This window comes from Nyctereutes procyonoides, unplaced genomic scaffold (assembly GCF_905146905.1).
Source record: "Nyctereutes procyonoides isolate TBG_1078 unplaced genomic scaffold, NYPRO_anot_genome, whole genome shotgun sequence".
Lineage (NCBI taxonomy): Eukaryota > Metazoa > Chordata > Mammalia > Carnivora > Canidae > Nyctereutes > Nyctereutes procyonoides.
Genome location: NW_026575042.1, coordinates 1,197,479 through 1,214,949, shown reverse-complemented (window position 1 = coordinate 1,214,949; position 17,471 = coordinate 1,197,479). Strand labels below are relative to the sequence as shown.

At 46.2% G+C, this 17,471-nt stretch overlaps 1 long non-coding RNA gene across 1 annotated transcript; it reads right to left on the bottom strand.

The window, feature by feature from the left end:
- Window positions 1–278: 278 nt before the first annotated feature.
- LOC129507236 (uncharacterized) lies at window positions 279–16,416 on the bottom strand. The gene is made up of 4 exons (XR_008663953.1): window positions 16,338–16,416; window positions 4,834–5,745; window positions 4,190–4,422; window positions 279–2,549 (listed from the first exon to the last, which is right to left on the bottom strand). It is a non-coding gene; the product is annotated as an uncharacterized LOC129507236 (long non-coding RNA).
- Between the last annotated feature and the right edge of the window lie 1,055 nt (window positions 16,417–17,471).

The window sequence follows — 17,471 nt, the reverse complement described above, 5'->3', positions numbered from 1 at the left end:
CCATTCGTAATGTGCAGACGTGGGTTGTCCATGTAATTTACACTGTGTGTAAATTTTCATTTCTATTTTACCCTTACTAAACTGAGGCTCAATGAGGTTAATTAATCTACTCATGATCACACACCTTATATACACTGAGAGATGAAATAGGCTTATCTGTTCCAATTTCCAATCTTATGCTCTTAACCTCTTTGATTATACTTCCAAGTTGATAGAAATAAAGCATATGAAACACAGTGGGTTGGAGTGGCAGTGGGGTTCTGTAGAGAAGGTTTGGGGTCATGTTTTGTCACCTTCCAATCGCATGGGTGCAGTTGGTCACTATACTCTGCAACCCCTTGGCTTATTACCTATAAAATGGGGGAATGACACCTGCTGTGTGGTTGCCTCAATGGCTCCCTGCTGCTTTCTCAGTCAAGGCCTCCCTTTGGCGTGTCATGTCCCACTGGTGTGTCAGTCTGGCACATTGACACCCAAAGCCTTCTAAGTGACTCAGGTGACTGAGCTCTGCTGTCCTGGGGTGGGGGTGGCCATCCACTTGAGGGCCTCTGTCCATGGAGTTGCCTGGCATGGGGACACTAGCCAGCTGAGGCAATGGGGCCAGTTTGTTCAGGCTTGACAGCCAGAATCCCCAAGAGTGGGTTAGAGGTAGCAGAGGAGGTGCAGAAGGAAAGGGAGATGTGTAGCAGGGACTGGGGGTGTCACTCTACCCTTAGTGTAAAGAGGCCTGTCTGAAGGGATTCAGAGACCCTGAAAGAACCCATTCTGGAACCTTCTGGTTGGGACAGCTGGCTCTGCCCTGCTAGAAAGTGCCAGTGGGGAGTCATCACCTAGAATGTGGGGCCAGGTGTTCTCTGGGCAGTTAGGTGCTGAGGAGGGAGCAGTGTTAGCAGATATAGCCTAAAACCCACCCACCACATGCAGTTTCTGTGACATGGGCCATTCCTGAATCTCTCTGGACTTTTCTCCATCAGTGAAACAGGGATAACTTGACCTCCTCTGGGGGTGGTTGGGAAGAATAACAGAGTGGGAGAGGGAACTGGGTGGCATGTGCTCATGGAATCCTTGCCAACAGACTGCAGTTCCAAACAGTAAACAAAATGTGCGCTGCCCCTAAATGCCACACCAGGTTGCCCCTTAGCATCTGGGGTGTGTTTCCCAGCTGCCCATACTTGCAGTCAGCTTGGTGCCATGGGAGGGCAGTCAGAGCAGCTATTTGTGGGTGGATTGGATTCTTCACATTGACTGTTGTCTGGATATTGCTCATGAATTATACTCCATGTTCCCTCATTTTAAAGAGTCCTGGTGTCTATGCTGACAATTCCTACTATTTCATGAGGGCTGAATTCAGAGAAGAAAGGTGATTTGATAAGCCCCATGTTCTAGGTAGAATCTCCTATCTGACTTTTTGGACTGATGGGGCTGTCCAGAGCTGGGGCAGCAGGGACAATTTGCTCAGGAGGGTGAGGCACTCATCTAGAGTCCCTGGGCAGATGAGGGCCAGGGACAGGGTTTGGACACAAGTCTAGCTGAGGCTTTCTCCTTTGCCCCCATGAACTGTTGGGTAGAACTTGTAGATACCACAGGCACAAGGGCAGGGCCCTGGTCATCCATGTTATTGGAGCCTTGGTGTGAAGATGATTCTATACCCTGTGACTCTCTGGGACAGCAGAGGCCCAGTCCCAAAGTTCTGGATGATATGCCTTACTCCCCATTCTTCCACGAGCCAGTCAGGCCCCCAAAGCTGATAAGGGCAGAGCCTATTGGAGGTCACACTATCCCAGCTGTGGTCAGAGGTGAGGTCAAGCCTGTGGCACCCCCACTGGCTGGGTGCCCACCCATCCAGCCAAAAGATAAAAGCCCAGCTGAAACTTTCCCTTGAAATCTGTATAACTAAGCCATTGTTTTGACTAGATAGTTCTGTCTTCTCATAGCGATGAGGACTTGAGGTTCTGTTTTGGGGTTTTGTAGTCCTAGTCTTGTGGCCAAGTATTATTCAAGAGAATGTCCCAGTGGTCAGTAAAGCAGATGGAAACCTTTGCCTGGAAACAGTCTCTCCATCCCAAGTGCTCTATCTTTAGGATCCCAAGGAGGTGATTAGAGACTGAATTTCAGCTCTGGGAAAGCATGAGACAGAGGTTTTCCAAAAGCACTTGCCAGTAGGCAGGCCTCCTGGTATAAGGCAAGTGCAAAGCTGATGGCCCTAAGATCCAGAGAAAGCCCCCCTCAGGCTCATTGGCCAAGGTGATGATTAGCCAAGAGGCCAGTTGTCACTAATATTGATCCTTCTATAAGAATAGAACCCTACTTTTTTAGTCCTGATTTTAGAAGGTCACCTAGGGTAAAGATGTTTCTCAGCCTGCCTTATGGTTGTGTGCAGTCTCTATGATTAACTCAAGGCCATTGGATGTAAGTTAAAGTACCATATGGTGGCTTCCAGGTGCCTTTCTTGAAGACAGCTGGCTTTCAACCTTTGTCTGTTCTTCTTTTCTGTTGACTAGAATGTAGATGAGGTGGCAGGAGCTGGAGCAGCTGTCTTGGATCAGAGGCTGTGTACAGAGGAGAAATGAGAGAAGGAGCTGAGTATCTGAATCCTCCTTGCACTTGTTTTCTCTCCTTCTCTAGTTGTACCTTCCACCACGGTGGTTAATTCTCAGGCTCTATGGGGACTTTGCTCTATCAACCATAGCCTCACCTTGTGGCCACCTTTAATCTAGACAAGAGAGTCTGTCTGCCTCTGAGAGTTCATTCAAAACTCCGAAGTGAGTCTCACTGCCCCTGCATGGCCCAAGTTGGATTGTGGGTCTGTCCTGGAGCCATTCACTGTGAGGTGTTAAAAGCTTTGCATGCTGTGCTTATTCATTTGGAGGACAATTCAAGGTGGTTCACAAATGCAATTCCTATTTATATATTTTAAGCTACCGAATGTCATAGCTAGTGATTCATCACTTCCTTCACTTGACATAAGGCATTTGAGGTCCAAGGCAACTAGATGGCTTGCCCTAGGGTGTGTGTGTGTGGGGGGCATGTATCATTTTTCTGGCATCCAGCCCCATTTCTACTTCAGAGAAACTTGGGGGTGACCAAGTTGGCTAAGGACACATCTCCTTACCTTCTGACATCTGGCACTTTAGGTGTGAGGGCCTGTGCCAGGGTTTGCAGGGCTCACTCTTGGTGGTGATGGGTGGCAGTGGCAGCAGCCAGGACCGAAATGAGACCATTACCCCCTGTGTCCCTGTACTGGTCTGAGCCAGTTTCTCCAGCCTCTTCAGCACTTGCCAGCATCCTCCCTTCTCTGCTTGCATCAGCAGAGTCTGTTTGCGGGGCTGCAGATAAACGCCCTCATAATGGTAGAGACTGGACCTCAAATCCAGCCCCAGCACAGAGGCTGGATCAGAGTGGGTGCTTAGGGAGCCCCACCAGTACAGGACCCAGGACTGGGTGGGCCTCCTGTTACTGGGTCTTTCTGTCTTGAGTTGGCATTGCTTGATCCAAACATGGGAGAGGCAACAAGGAGTCCTGGGGTGGGTGGGGGACTGGCAGACTCAGCTGCAAAATCCCAGGGGAGTCTGGCAAGGACAATTCCCTGGGCCTGCAAGTCAGGAAATGTCAAGAGGGGACTGAAGTGAGGCCAGAGTTGGGGAACTATAGCCCCCACAATGTGGACATGGAACTTTGGGCATCTTGGGGTAGCTGACTGAGTAGCTATTTAACCTGCAGATTTCTTTTAAATTCATCCAAGAAGACACTACCACTCAATATGACCAAATGTAGAGAAAATACCAGGCCTGGGTGATGGGTATGGTTTTTCCCCTGGTAAGTGAGGGTGCTTGAGATCCAAACAAAACCAGGGTCCGTGTGCATGTGTGTGCACATGAACATGTGTGTACATATGTGTTGTGTGTGCACATGCATGCCTGTGTCTTTCTGTACTTGTGCAAGACCTCTGGCCAGCTCTGTCCCCTTAGTTCCTTCTTCTGTATTCCCACAGCAGAATCTGAGGTGGGGAGGCCAGGGCTGGACTGGAAGGAGGAGGGTGGTGCTGAGGCATGAGCAGCTTGATGTTAGGGAGCTGCCTTCTGGAAGCATATGCTTTCCCTCCCAGGGCTTGGCTGCCTTGGAGATGGAGGTGACATGTGGCTGAGAAGAGGGTTACATGGCTGTCTCCCTCCCCCCTCCCACGCCCCACCTGGGAGATGACACCAGCCAAGTGATTCCAGTGGTTTTCCCAGAAGAAGAAGCCTGGGGGAGCTCTTCTGGTCTCTCCCATGAGTAACAGCAGGCATTTAAAACTGGATCCAAAGTGAGTGATGGTTAAGGGACATTGTCCTAATCACTGCTCTTGTCATTTGTCATCAGCAGAGTTCAGAGCTTTGGCTTGCGTGCCAGTGATGGGGTGCAGGGCACAGCTGGGGAGCATTCCTAGGAAAGGAAAATTAGATGAGGTTCCTTCTAGAAAAGCCCAGCCTTCAGTATATGCCTGAAGGCTGGGCTGCTGTACCACAAAAATACTCCTGCCACCTTTAGACTAACATGAACTCCCAGCTCCTCAGAACAGCTCCTAGAACCGCTGTCCCCTGGAATCACATGGAGAGCTTATAGAACCCACCACAGAGGCTCTGGTTTATTTGTCTGCAGTGTAGCCTGGGCAATGGGATTTACAAAGTTCTTGTGGGATTTTAAGGGGTGGCCAGGCTGGGAAAGAGCTCTTTGCTTTCCTCAGGCCAGGCCTGCAATTCCATCCCTTGGCTTCCTGTTAGAGTTACCTGGGTTGTCTTCCAAGAGATTTTGCTAGCTGACCCAGCCCAGAAGTTCTCACTCAACATATCTTACCTGGCGCCTGGGCACTGGTGGTTTTAAAACTGCTCTGGATGATCCTATCACATCACCTGGGGTAGGTCCACTGGGTTCCAGGATTTGTGACCCTCTTCCTTTGATAGGTTGATTTGTCACACAGTTGAATCCAACTACCTCCTTTGATCTATGGTTGAGGTAGAGGCCAGAGGCCAGAGGCTGAGTGTGTAGAGATGCTGGCCTGAAGTGGAGAGTGGCACCATCAGTAACACCCTGCCCATGCCTTTTCTTCATATTTATACACCTACTCCAGACTCTGGGCTGGTCTCAGGACTAGTTTTGGCCAATAGAACATGGTAAAAGTGGGACTCAAGAGGCCTATGTCCTTTTGCTCTGCCTTCCAGCCCGATGTGCTTTGTGAGCAAGACTGAGGGTGGGGGCTCTTCTGGAGAATGGGTGCCTTCTGGTGCAGAGAGCAGCCCCAGCTTGCTTGCAGCCATCCACCCAACTGCCAACCACAGAATTGTGACTCAGATATACACGGGAGGTTGTTTCAAGACCTTCTCTGTGTGGTTTGCTGGGCAGTGATGGGATAGCAGCTTGGGTCAGTGCAGGTGGTCACAGTTGTCTCCTCAAAGGCCAGGGCAGGTCCAGCTGGCCACAGCCACTTGCTTCTGCTGTCTGACACCACCGGCTGGCCTGGCCCCAGGTCTTTTTGAAGCAGCTCTGGGGCCTGGTGTGCTTGGGATACACTTGGGTCTGCTCTAGGTGAGTCCAAGCTTCTCTCTATGAGGGGAATTCAAACTCCACTTCTCATGGTTGTTCTGCAGTTAAACTGGAGCCAGGCAAGGGGCAACGGGGAAGGTCTCTAGGCAAGACCCTAACTTTATAATCAATCAGGCAGGTATTTTCCCAATTCCAGTGCTAGCAGATGCTGTGTGAGTCTCATTCCTATAATAAAGAAGGACCATAGTTAAGAAGTAGAGCACCTCTAGACTTCTATTTGGTATGGTTGTTTTTCCCAGTGAAAGCCTCGACAGACATTCGATGTCTGACATTGTCCCTTCAGAGAAAGTCTTCAGGCACAATGTTCTGGATGGCTGCACTGCTCCCTAGGCACCAACACCCCGATTGCACCTGAGTGCAGTGGAAAGCAATCTGACAGTGGCCCGTGAACTTGGTTCTGAACCCTGCAGGGGAAGCTGCTGCTGTTGGAATAGTGTTTCCCAAAGGCCTTCCTACTCTGAAACTGACTGTCAGTGGCACATGACAATGGAAAGCCTCTTAGTGGAGGAAAAAGTGCTTTTGGAGTTGTTTTCCTTCTCCTACTGCTGCTTTTGCTCTGTGTGCTGGACAGAGACTCAGTGTGAGAAACAGCTGTGGGGTGTACAGTCTGGGGTCTGAGAGAATCAGATTTATATTCCCAAGGGGGTCATGGGAACTGTAGATTCTGCTGTTGCTTAGAACATTCTGGAGACCTGCTGCCTGTAGAACCTATAACTCGTTGGGCCACCAGAGTTCCATCCTCTAGGACCTGACACTCTGCCTGATATTCCTGGCTTGGGGTGGGCAGCAGTGGATGGGTTAATGGCCTCATTAAGTGCTAAAGGGAAGTGGACAGGTGACTGAGGACCTCATCCTTGGTGGAAGAGCACTGAGAGCCAGAGCTCCCTTGTCACTCCTTGTTCACACACCCCCTATGCTGGCCTCTCTCCCTCCTCGCCCCCCTCCCCTCCTCTGTGCAGGGTCAGGGTTTGCCTGCCAGCATAGCTTCTTGCCTTGGATTGTATCCACAGTCAGCCACAAGAAGAACCACACTAAGGCTAAGGGAATTGGCTATCTCATCTGAGTGTCAAATTAGATTTGGGGAAATGATTTAAAAATACCTGATGCCATTGTTAGGGTTGTATGAAGGTTAGTTTTATGTGTCAACTTGGCTGAGACATAGGAGACCCACATATTTGGTCAAACATTTCTGGGTGTGCCTGTGCTGGTGTTTCCCCCTGGGATTAACATCTGAATCAGTAGGCTGAGTAAAGCAGATTGCCCTCCCTGATGTGGGTGGGCCTCATCCAAACCACTGGGGGCTGGATGGAACAAAAAGTGGAAGAAGGGCAAATTCAGTCTCTATGCTTAACTGCTCAAGCTGGGATATCCTTCTCCTGCCTTTGGGCCAGACTGGAACTTACCCCATCAGCCCTCCTGGGACTCAACTTCTCAGCCTCCACAATCATATGAGCTAATTACTTATAAGAAAAACTCTTTCATCTGTAATAAATATATAATTCCTTTATGTTATATAATTAATATTTACATTATAGCAACTTCTTCATAATAATCCCCTCTTTCTCTACATCTGCATCTGCATCTACATGTACATACATATCTCCTATTAGTTCAGTTTCTCTGGAAAATCCTGACCAGTAATGATCCAATAGCTCCCTGTTTTCTCCTGTGGTTCAGAAGCTGCTTCTCTTATTGATGGGGAGAACGTTGGAGTGCAAACTCCAGGCTTTGTGTCATCCCAGAAAGGAGCTCTGCTAGTTTCTCAAGCTGGTTGGCACCTGCTGCTCCACTCATTGTGTCTCTGTGGAGCAGCAGGGGATCTCCTGACATAAGGAGGCTCCAGGAAGGTCCTGGTAAGACCGGAGTCCTACAGCAGTGGAGGGCATCTGCGGAGGGACTTTGTCAGGCCCAGAGAGTGGGGGCAAATGGAAGAACTGGGGAAGATCTAAGTTCCCATGGAGAGCAGTTTCTTATTTTGAGTGAGGTTGTAAATTGAGCCTTCCTGGAATACACAGCACAGTTGCAAATCCTCGAAATGAATGTGGAATTATATGTGTGGCACCATTTTGTTAAGCATGGAGTCTGTAGTAGTCAGGCTGACTCCTCATTTTTCTGTCTTTCCTTCTTTCAATAGCTAAGTTTTCATTTTATCTATATCTATTTATCTATCAAGACATACTATGCACATACTTTGAATGCAACTACATATTTATTTCACTCTTGCACTCATAGTATATATAGTGCAAACACACATTTTATATTAAATATGATTGTATTTATGCATATGCACAAAGATGTTTGGTTGTGTCCTGTTTGATGGGTTGAAAAGACCATATTTCCATTGAACCTAACCTGTACTTAGCAAGCACTTGATAAATGTACGCCTGGGTTTCTGTGGCACACGCTTTCAGAACTCCTTCATCTGGGGCCCCAGGAGATGTCATGCTTGATCTAGGGGTCCAGGAGGAAAGGTAAATTTGAATGAGAGAGTGTATGTGTGTGAGTGAGAACACTGGTGGAAACTGTTCTGGAGACAGTAATCGGATGCTTCTCTCCAAGCCCCTAGAGGAAGTCCTGACCAAGAACCTACCTCCTACCCTGGGGGGTGTCTCCCTAAGCTCTATCAGAGGCTCTCCTTGAGCTGGCCATATGTAGGAGTCTGCCACACTAGGCACTGGGGAAGCACCTCAACTAGACAGGTTGTCCCTGATCATCTGGGAATGAATATTAAGTGAAGATGCTCAGAGGAAGCAGAGACTTTTCATAAAGGGTCAAGGTGCTAGGTGCTGACTGCTGGATGGGAAGTGAGACTTGGTTGTCAGGGCTGGCCTGGGATTCCCCTTCACCTGACTTACCTGTTTGTGTCCTAACAGGGCTGCTGTGATTTACAGGACAGATGATCTGGAAAAGTGCTTTGGAAACCAGTGTGCACACAGAGCTTTAAGTCACTGAATACCAGTGTGGGCACCCATTCAGGTTGGTTTTTCTGGGAATAATAACCAGCAAGTTTGCCTAGTGGCTTGCTATGATGAACTCATGCTTAATTGATCCAAAGATGCATTTTCTTAGACTTATTTTTTCAATGGATTTTATGTTTTGCAGCAGTTTTAGGTTTACAGCCTAATGAACAGAGGGTACAGAAGTTTCCCATATATCCTTGCTCCCCAACACACACAGCCTCTTCAGCTATCAAAATCCTCACCAGAGTGTCAAATTTGTTATAATAAATAAACTTTTGCTGACATGTTATTATCACCCAGTATCTATAGTATCTATAGTTTATGTTTAAAGTTCACAGTGAGGAGGAGGGGCAAGATGGCAGAAGAGTAGGGTCCCCAAGTCACCTGTCCCCACCAAATTACCTAGAAAATCTTCAAATCATCCTGAAAATCTACGAATTCGGCCTGAGGTTTAAAGAGAGACCAGCTGGAATGCTACAGTGAGACGAGTTCACGCTTCCATCAAGGTAGGAAGACGGGGAAAAAGAAATAAAGGAACAAAAGGCCTCCGAGGGGGAGGGGCCCCGCGAGGAGCCGGGCTGAGGCCGGGGCGAGGGTCCCCAGGACAGGAGAGCCCCGTCCCGGAGGAGCAGGAGCTGCACCAACCTTCCCGGGCGGAAAGGGGCCCGCAGGGAGTTGGAGCAGGACCCGGGAGGGCGGGGATGCCCTCGGGCTCCCGGGGACACTAACAGACACCTGCGCCCCGGGAGAGTGCTCCGAGCTCCCTAAGGGCTGCAGCGCGCACGGCGGGGCGGGGCAGCTCGGAGGGGCTCGGGCGGCGGCTCCGCGGAGGGGGCTGCGGGGCGGGAGCGCGAATCCAACAGCGCAGGCCCGGGAGCACAGGGCGCCGGGACACAGCCCAGGATCCGGCCTCCCCCGGGACAGGCAGAGGCCGGGAGGGCCCAGGACAGCGAGGACGCTCCTGCCGGGAGCTGAGCAGATCAGCGGCCCCGCCCCGGAGCCTCCAGGCCCTGCAGACGGAGAGCTCCGGGGTTACTGCGGGAGCTGACTCCAGGGCTGCAGAGCTGGCCCCGCCACTGGGGTTGTTCCTCCTGGGGCCTCACGGGGTAAACAGCCCCCACTGAGCCCTGCAGCAGGCAGGGGGCAGAGCAGCTCCCCCAAGTGCTCACACCTGAAAATCAGCACAGCAGGCCCCTCCCCCAGAAGACCAGCTGGACAGACCAGTTCCAGGGGAAGTCAAGGGACTTACAGTATACAGAATCAGAAGATACTCCCCTGTGGTTTTTCTTTTCTTTTCTTTTCTTTCTTTCTTTTCTTTTCTTTTCTTTTCTTTTCTTTTCTTTTCTTTCTTTTTTTTGATTTCTCTTTGCTTCCCCCACCCTTTTTTTCTTTCTTTCTTTTTCTTTCTCTTTTTCTTCCTTTTTTCTTTTTTTTCTTCCTTTTTTCTTTTTCTCTTTTCTTTCCTTCTTTCTCTCTCTATTTCTCCTTTTCCCAATACGACTTGTTTTTGGCCACGCTGCACTAAGCAAAATGACTAGAAGGAAAACCTCACCTCAAAAGAAAGAAACAGTCCTCTATCCCACAGAGTTACAAAATCTGGATTACAATTCAAAGTCAGAAAGCCAATTCAGAAGCCCTATTATACAGCTACTGGTGGCTCTAGAAAAAAGCATAAAGGACTCAAGAGACTTTATGACTGCAGAATTTAGAGCTAATCAGGCAGAAACTAAGAATCAATTGAATGAGATGCAATCCAACCTAGAAGTCCTAACGACGAGGGTTAACAAGGTGGAAGAACGAGTGAGTGACATAGAAGACAAGTTGATGGCAAAGAGGGAAACTGAGGTTAAAAAGATACAAACAATTAAAAGAAAAAGAAGAGAGATTAAGGGAAATAAACGACAGCCTGAGGAAGAAAAACCTATGTTTAATTGGGGTTCCCAAGGGCACCAAAAGGGCCAGAGGGCCAGAATTGTATTTGAACAAATCCTAGCTGAAAACTTTCCTAATCTGGGAAGGGAAACAGGCATTCAGATCCAGGAAATAGAGATCCCCCCTAAAATCAATAAAAACCGTTCAACACCTCGACATTTAATAGTGAAGCTTGCAAATTCCAAAGAAAGAGAAGATCCTTAAAGCAGCAAGAGACAAGAAATCCTGACTTTTATGGGAAGGAGTATTAGGGTAACAGCAGACCTCTCCACAGAGACGTGGCAGGCCAGAAAGGGCTGGCAGGGTATACTCAGGGTCCTAAATGAGAAGAACATGGAACCAAGAATACTTTATCCAGGAAGGCTCTCACTTAAAATGGAAGGACAGATAAAGAGCTTCCAAGACAGGCAGGAACTGAAAGAATATGTGACCTCCAAACCAGCTCTGCAAGAAATTTTAAGGGGGACTATAAAATTCCCCTTTAAGAAGAAGTTCAGTGGAACAATCCACAAAAAACAAGGATTGAATAGATATCATGACGACACTAAACTCATACCTTTCAATAGTAACTCTGAATGTGAACGGGCTTAATGACCCCATCAAAAGGTGCAGGGTTTCAGACTGCATAAAAACGCAGGACCCATCTATTTGCTGTCTACAAGAGACTCATTTTAGACAGAAGGACACCTACAGCCTGAAAATAAAAGGTTGGAGAACTATTTACCATTCAAATGGTTCTCAAAAGAAAGCAGGGGTAGCCACCCTTATATCAGATAAACTAAAATTTACCCTGAAGACTGTAGTGAGAGATGAAGAGGGACGCTATATCATACTTTAAGGATCTATCCAACAAGAGGACTTAACAATCCTCAATATATATGCCCCGAATGTGGGATCTGCCAAATATATCAATCAATTAATAACCAAAGTGAAGAAATATTAGAAAATAATACACTTATACTTGGTGACTTCAATCTAGTGCTTTCTATACTCATTAGGTCTTCTAAACACAACATCTCCAAAGAAACGAGAGCTTTAAATGATACACTGGACCAGATAGATTTCACAGATATCTACAGAACTTTACATACAAACTCAACTGAATACACATTCTTCTCAATGCACATGGAAATTTCTCCAGAATAGACCACATACTGGGTCACAAATCGGGTCTGAACCGATACCAAAAGATTGGGATTGTCCCCTACATATTGTCAGACCATAATGCCTTGAAATTAGAACTAAACCACAAGAAGTTTGGAAGGACTTCAAACACGTGAAGGTTAAGGACCATCCTGCTAAAAGATGAAAGGGTCAACCAGGAACTTAAGGAAGAATTTAAAAGATTCATAGAAACTAATGAGAATGAATATACAACCGTTCAAAATCTTTGGGATGCAGCAAAAGCAGTCCTGAGGGGGAAATATATCGCAATACAAGCATCCATTCAAAAACTGGAAAGAACTCAAATACAAAAGCTAACCTTACACCTAAAAGAGTTAGAGAAAAAATAGCAAATAGATCCTACAGCCAGCAAAAGAAGAGAGTTAATAAAGATTCGAGCAGAACTCAACAAAATCGAGACCAGAAGAACTGTGGAACAGATCAACAAAACCAGGAGTTGGTTCTTTGAAAGAATTAATAAGATAGATAAACCATTAGCCAGCCTTATTAAAAAGAAGAGAGAGAAGACACAAATTAATAAAATCATGAATGAGAAAGGAGAGATCATCACCACTGCTATTCAACATAGTATTGGAAGTCCTCGCCTCAGCAATCAGACAACAAAAAGACATTAAAGGCATTCAAATTGGCAAAGAAGAAGTCAAACTCTCCCTCTTCGCCGATGACATGATACTCTACACAGAAAACCCAAAAGCCTCCACACCAAGATTGCTAGAACTCATACAGCAATTTGGTAGCGTGGCAGGATACGAAATCAATGCCCAGAAGTCAGTGGCATTCCTATACACTAACAATGAGACTGAAGAAAGAGAAATTAAGGAGTCAATCCCATTTACAATTGCACCAAAAGCATAAGATACCTAGGAATAAACCTAACCAAAGAGGTAAAGGATCTATACCCTAAAAACTATAGAACACTTCTGAAAGAAATTGAGGAAGACACAAAGAGATGGAAAAATATTCCATGCTCATGGATTGGCAGAATTAATATTGTGAAAATGTCAATGTTACCCAGGGCAATTTACACGTTCAATGCAATCCCTATCAAAATACGATGGACTTTCTTCAGAGACTTAGAACAAAATATTGTAAGATTTGTGTGGAATCAGAAAAGACGCCGAATAGCCAGGGGAATTTTAAAAAAGAAAACCGTATCTGGGGGCATCACAATGGCAGATTTCAGGTTGTACTACAAAGCTGTGGTCATCAAGACAGTGTGGTCCTGGCACAAAAACAGACACATAGATCAATGGAACAGACTAGAGAATCCAAAAGTGGATCCTCAACTTTATGGTCAACTAATATTTGACAAAGGAGGAAAGACTCTCCACTGGAAGAAAGACAGTCTCTTCAATAGATGGTGCTGGGAAAATTGGACATCCACATGCAGAAGAATGAAACTAGACCACTCTCTTGCACCATACACAAAGATAAACTCAAAATGGATGAAAGATCTAAATGTGAGACAAGATTCCATCAAAATCCTAGAGGAGAACACAGGCAACACCCTTTTTGAACTTGGCCACAGTAACTTCTTGCAAGATACATCCACGAAAGCAAAGAAACAAAAGCAAAAATGAACTATTGGGACTTCATCAAGATAAGAAGCTTTTGCACAGCAAAGGATACAGTCAACAAAACTCAAAGACAACCTACAGAATGGGAGAAGATATTTGCAAATAACATATCAGATAAAGGGCTAGTTTCCAAAATCTATAAAGAACTTATTAAACTCAACAGCAAAGAAACAAAGAATCCAATCATGAAATGGGCAAAAGACATGAAGAGAAATCTCACAGAGGAAGACATAGACATGGCCAACACGCACATGAGAAAATGCTCCGCATCACTTGCCATCAGGGAAATACAAATCCAAACCACAATGAGATAACACCTCACACCAGTGAGAATGGGGAAAATTAACAAGGCAGGAAACCACAAATGTTGGAGAGGATGCGGAGAAAAGGGAACCCTCTTACACTGTTGGTGGGAATATGAACTGGTGCAGCCACTCTGGAAAACTGTGTGGAGGTTCCTCAAAGAATTAAAAATAGACCTGCCCTGCGACCCAGCAATTGTACTGTTGGGGATTTACCCCAAAGATTCAGATGCAATGAAACGCCGGGACACCTGCACCCCGATGTTTCTAGCAGCCATGTCCACAATAGCCAAACTGTGGAAGGAGCCTCGGTGTCTATCAAAACATGAATGGATAAAGAAGCTGTGGTCTATGTATACAATGGAATATTCCTCAGCCATTAGAAATGACAAATACCCACCATTTGCTTCAATGTGGATGGAACTGGAGGGTATTATGCTGAGTGAAGTAAGTCAATCGGAGAAGGACAAACATTGTATGTTCTCATTCATTTGGGGAATATGAATAATAGTGAAAGAGAATATAAGGGAAGGGAGAAGAAATGTGTGGGAAATATCATAAAGGGAGACAGAACATAAAGACTCCTAACTCTGGGAAACGAACTAGGGGTGGTGGAAGGGGAGGAGGGCAGGGAGTGGGGGTGACTGGGTGACGGGCACTGAGGGGGACACCTGACGGGATGAGCACTGGGTGTTATTCTGTATGTTGGTAAATTTAACACCAATAAACATTAATTTATTAAAAATAAAATAAAATAATTTATTTTTTTATTTATTTATGATAGTCACAGAGAGAGAGGCAGAGACACAGGCAGAGGGAGAAGCAGGCTCCATGCACCGGGAGCCCGATGTGGGATTCGATCCAGGGTCTCCAGGATCGCGCCCCGGGCCAAAGGCAGGCGCCAAACCGCTGCGCCACCCAGAGATCCCTAAAATACAATTTTTTAAAAATTTTTTTAAATTTAAATTCAAGTTACTTAATATACATTGTTTATTAGTTTTAGGGGCACAATTTAGTGATTAATAATTGCATGTAACATCCAGTGCTCATTACATCAAGAGCCCTCCTTAATGCCTGTCACCCTGGTACTCCCTACCCCCATCCACCTCCCCTCCCCTTAATACAGTTTGTTCCCTGTATTAAGAGTCTCTTATGGTTTGCTTTTCTAACTGTTATTATTTTATTTTTCCTTCCTTCCCCAATGTTCATCATATGGAAAGTGGGTTTTTTAAAGCATTCTTTGGTCAGGACAGCAGAATACTCATTTTTTCAATTGCTAATTGATCATCCAAGTAAAAATAATGAACTAAATACAGAGTTTATCTCTACTCTCTTCCCAAAGTACAGTAGGTGACATTAAGAGACTGCATATACATAAACTCTCTACTAATAGGAGAAACATGGGCTTAGTCCCTGGGGAAGGTGGCTGAAGAAAGCAGTTTGCAGATGCAGAGCTGGGACCTCAGGCAAAGGCCTCTGCCTACCCCACCTGCCCTCAGGAGGCCACCAATGCAAAGCTAACACAAGCCAACAGCACTTCTCTTTAGATCTTTTGCCTCAAGTTTTATCATGAAAACATAGCTAGGGTCACCAGACATTGGTGGAAAGCCACCAACATGAACTCAGAGACTAATAATTAAATGAGTAAAGGATAACCTTTTACATGAGTCTCATGAATACTTATTATGTTTCATAATTCAGGTATAAAGAAAGATCTTAGCAGCTTCAAAGAGGAATTTAAAAATCCCAGGTCCATACAGAAGACCATGCTCCTCAAATGTCATTAGAATCTCAGCAGCCACCTCTAGAAGGTGAGAAAACCAGGATCAAAGACTGAGAAACTAGAGGGGAAATTACATCTAATCTAGAATTCCACCTCATGGAGACCATTAAAAATTATCAAAGAAAAATAAAATCACATGTGACATGCAAAGGCTCAAAATGCCAGTTTCCTAGATGATGTTTCTAAGGAGGTTACTGGAACATAGCCTTCAGGAAAATGAGTAGGTGAACCAAGACAGAGGAAGCATTGAGAGGAAGGAAACAAAAGGTGGAGAAGAAACCAAGGGCATGTCCTGGGCCCTGAACTCTCCTAACTGTGGAAGTAAAAGAAGAGGAGAAGAAGCAAAGGTGATTTACCCTGAACTTGCTATGTAGCACTGATGGTGTTCACCTTTACCTGAGCCCAGTGCTCCTGGAAAACAGGCAAGGTAAGAAATTCCCCCACCCTTTATGGAATGGACTTACTACAAAGGACTACTTCCCTGTACAACTTAGGTAAGTTTCTGTCCCCTGTGTACCTGTGACAAGGCCAGCACAGGCCCTCCAGACCCCATTCTTTGCCTCTTCACTTGTTAGCTAAACTGTGTTACACCTAGTAACCAATCTGAACTAAATGCTCTTCAGTCAAACTCAAGTTAGCAGTCTCTCCTTCCTTGGGCCCTGAACGTGGCCCACCCCCAGCCTGAGCCAGCACACAGCCCTCTGCGCACGGCCCTTCCTAAGAACAGAGGGATGTTGGGGTGACGCATTCTCAGCTCTCCATCAGGTCACATTATGCCACCTCCACCTGCACGACTGGTTCTTCTCAGGCTTGTCCAACCCTCCCTATGAAAGGAAGACCCTTAGTGGCTAACTCTCGATACCTGCAGACCTCAGGTCATAGCACTGTCCCTATGGCAGTCATCCTTTGCCTGCCCCTATTACCATGGTCCTTCTCCCCCTGTGACAATAGTTTCCATGAAATAATTACTTCAAATAATATCTCTCGTTTCTAATATCAGGAGTTTGTTATCACTTACATTTGGCAGAGACTTAAAGGCAGGCAGTGCAGGATGGAGGTACAGGAAAGAAGCTGGCAGTCATTTACCAAGCTCTGAAGAATCAGGCTGATTGCTGCCCCAGATTGTGCACTGGCTTCCCAGATGGTTGCTACAAAGTATGAGTCAGGTTCCATTGTCATGGATTGTCTAGCCATTGTCCATTTATATAATCAGCTCCTAAGTCTCCCCCTTGGGCAATTCTCTCACTTGCAAGTGCTTGACTAATTCTGGAATGCTGGGGATTCTGAGCTGTGCTGCTCAGAGATGTCCAGTCATCTCCATAGTAAATCACATTTCAAGACCTTTTGTTTGCTGTATAATAATGGCCATCATCTAATGAGAGCTGGATTCTGCATAAGCACTTAATACTCAGAGTAGAAAACAATGAGTCAGCACTGTGACCACTAATACAAAACCAAGAACAATTAATAGTCCCTGTAAAAATGCTTAAGAACCAGGTATTTTAAAATATCCTATTATTATTTAGGTACGGCAAGGCCACAGACCAGAAGATGACTGCTATTGAAAAGATGGTTTATTATACTCCGTTTCCATTACATGAAACACACATCACACCACAAATACCCACAAAGGGGATTACCAAGTGTGAGGCCACAGAGTCAGAGGGCCAGAGACAGAGGACGTGTGGGGGCCAAGCCTTCATTATGGTTTCTGCAGGTAGCGTAGGAGAGGAGAAATGACCTTTATTAGTTGTTGCGGGGGGAACATGTAGACTCTGTGTTGGTTGGTTTGTATTTGAAAAGTATAGCCCTAAGAGGAAAATACTCACAGAGTCGGGGTGGGGAGCAACCAGGAGGCCAAGACAAGGTGATTAAGGTAAATCATGGGGTTTTCAGAACAAGAAGTACCCAGTATATACATGCAGGGCAGTTGCTAAAGCATCAAGTTTACAGGAGCTAAACTGTGTGTCAATACACCCCAACTGGGATCCCTGGGTGGCGCAGCGGTTTGGCGCCTGCCTTTGGCCCAGGGCGCGATCCTGGAGACCCGGGATCGAATCCCACATCGGGCTCCCGGTGCATGGAGCGTGCTTCTCCCTCTGCCTGTGTCTCTGCCTCTCTCTCTGTGTGACTATCATAAATAAATAAAAAT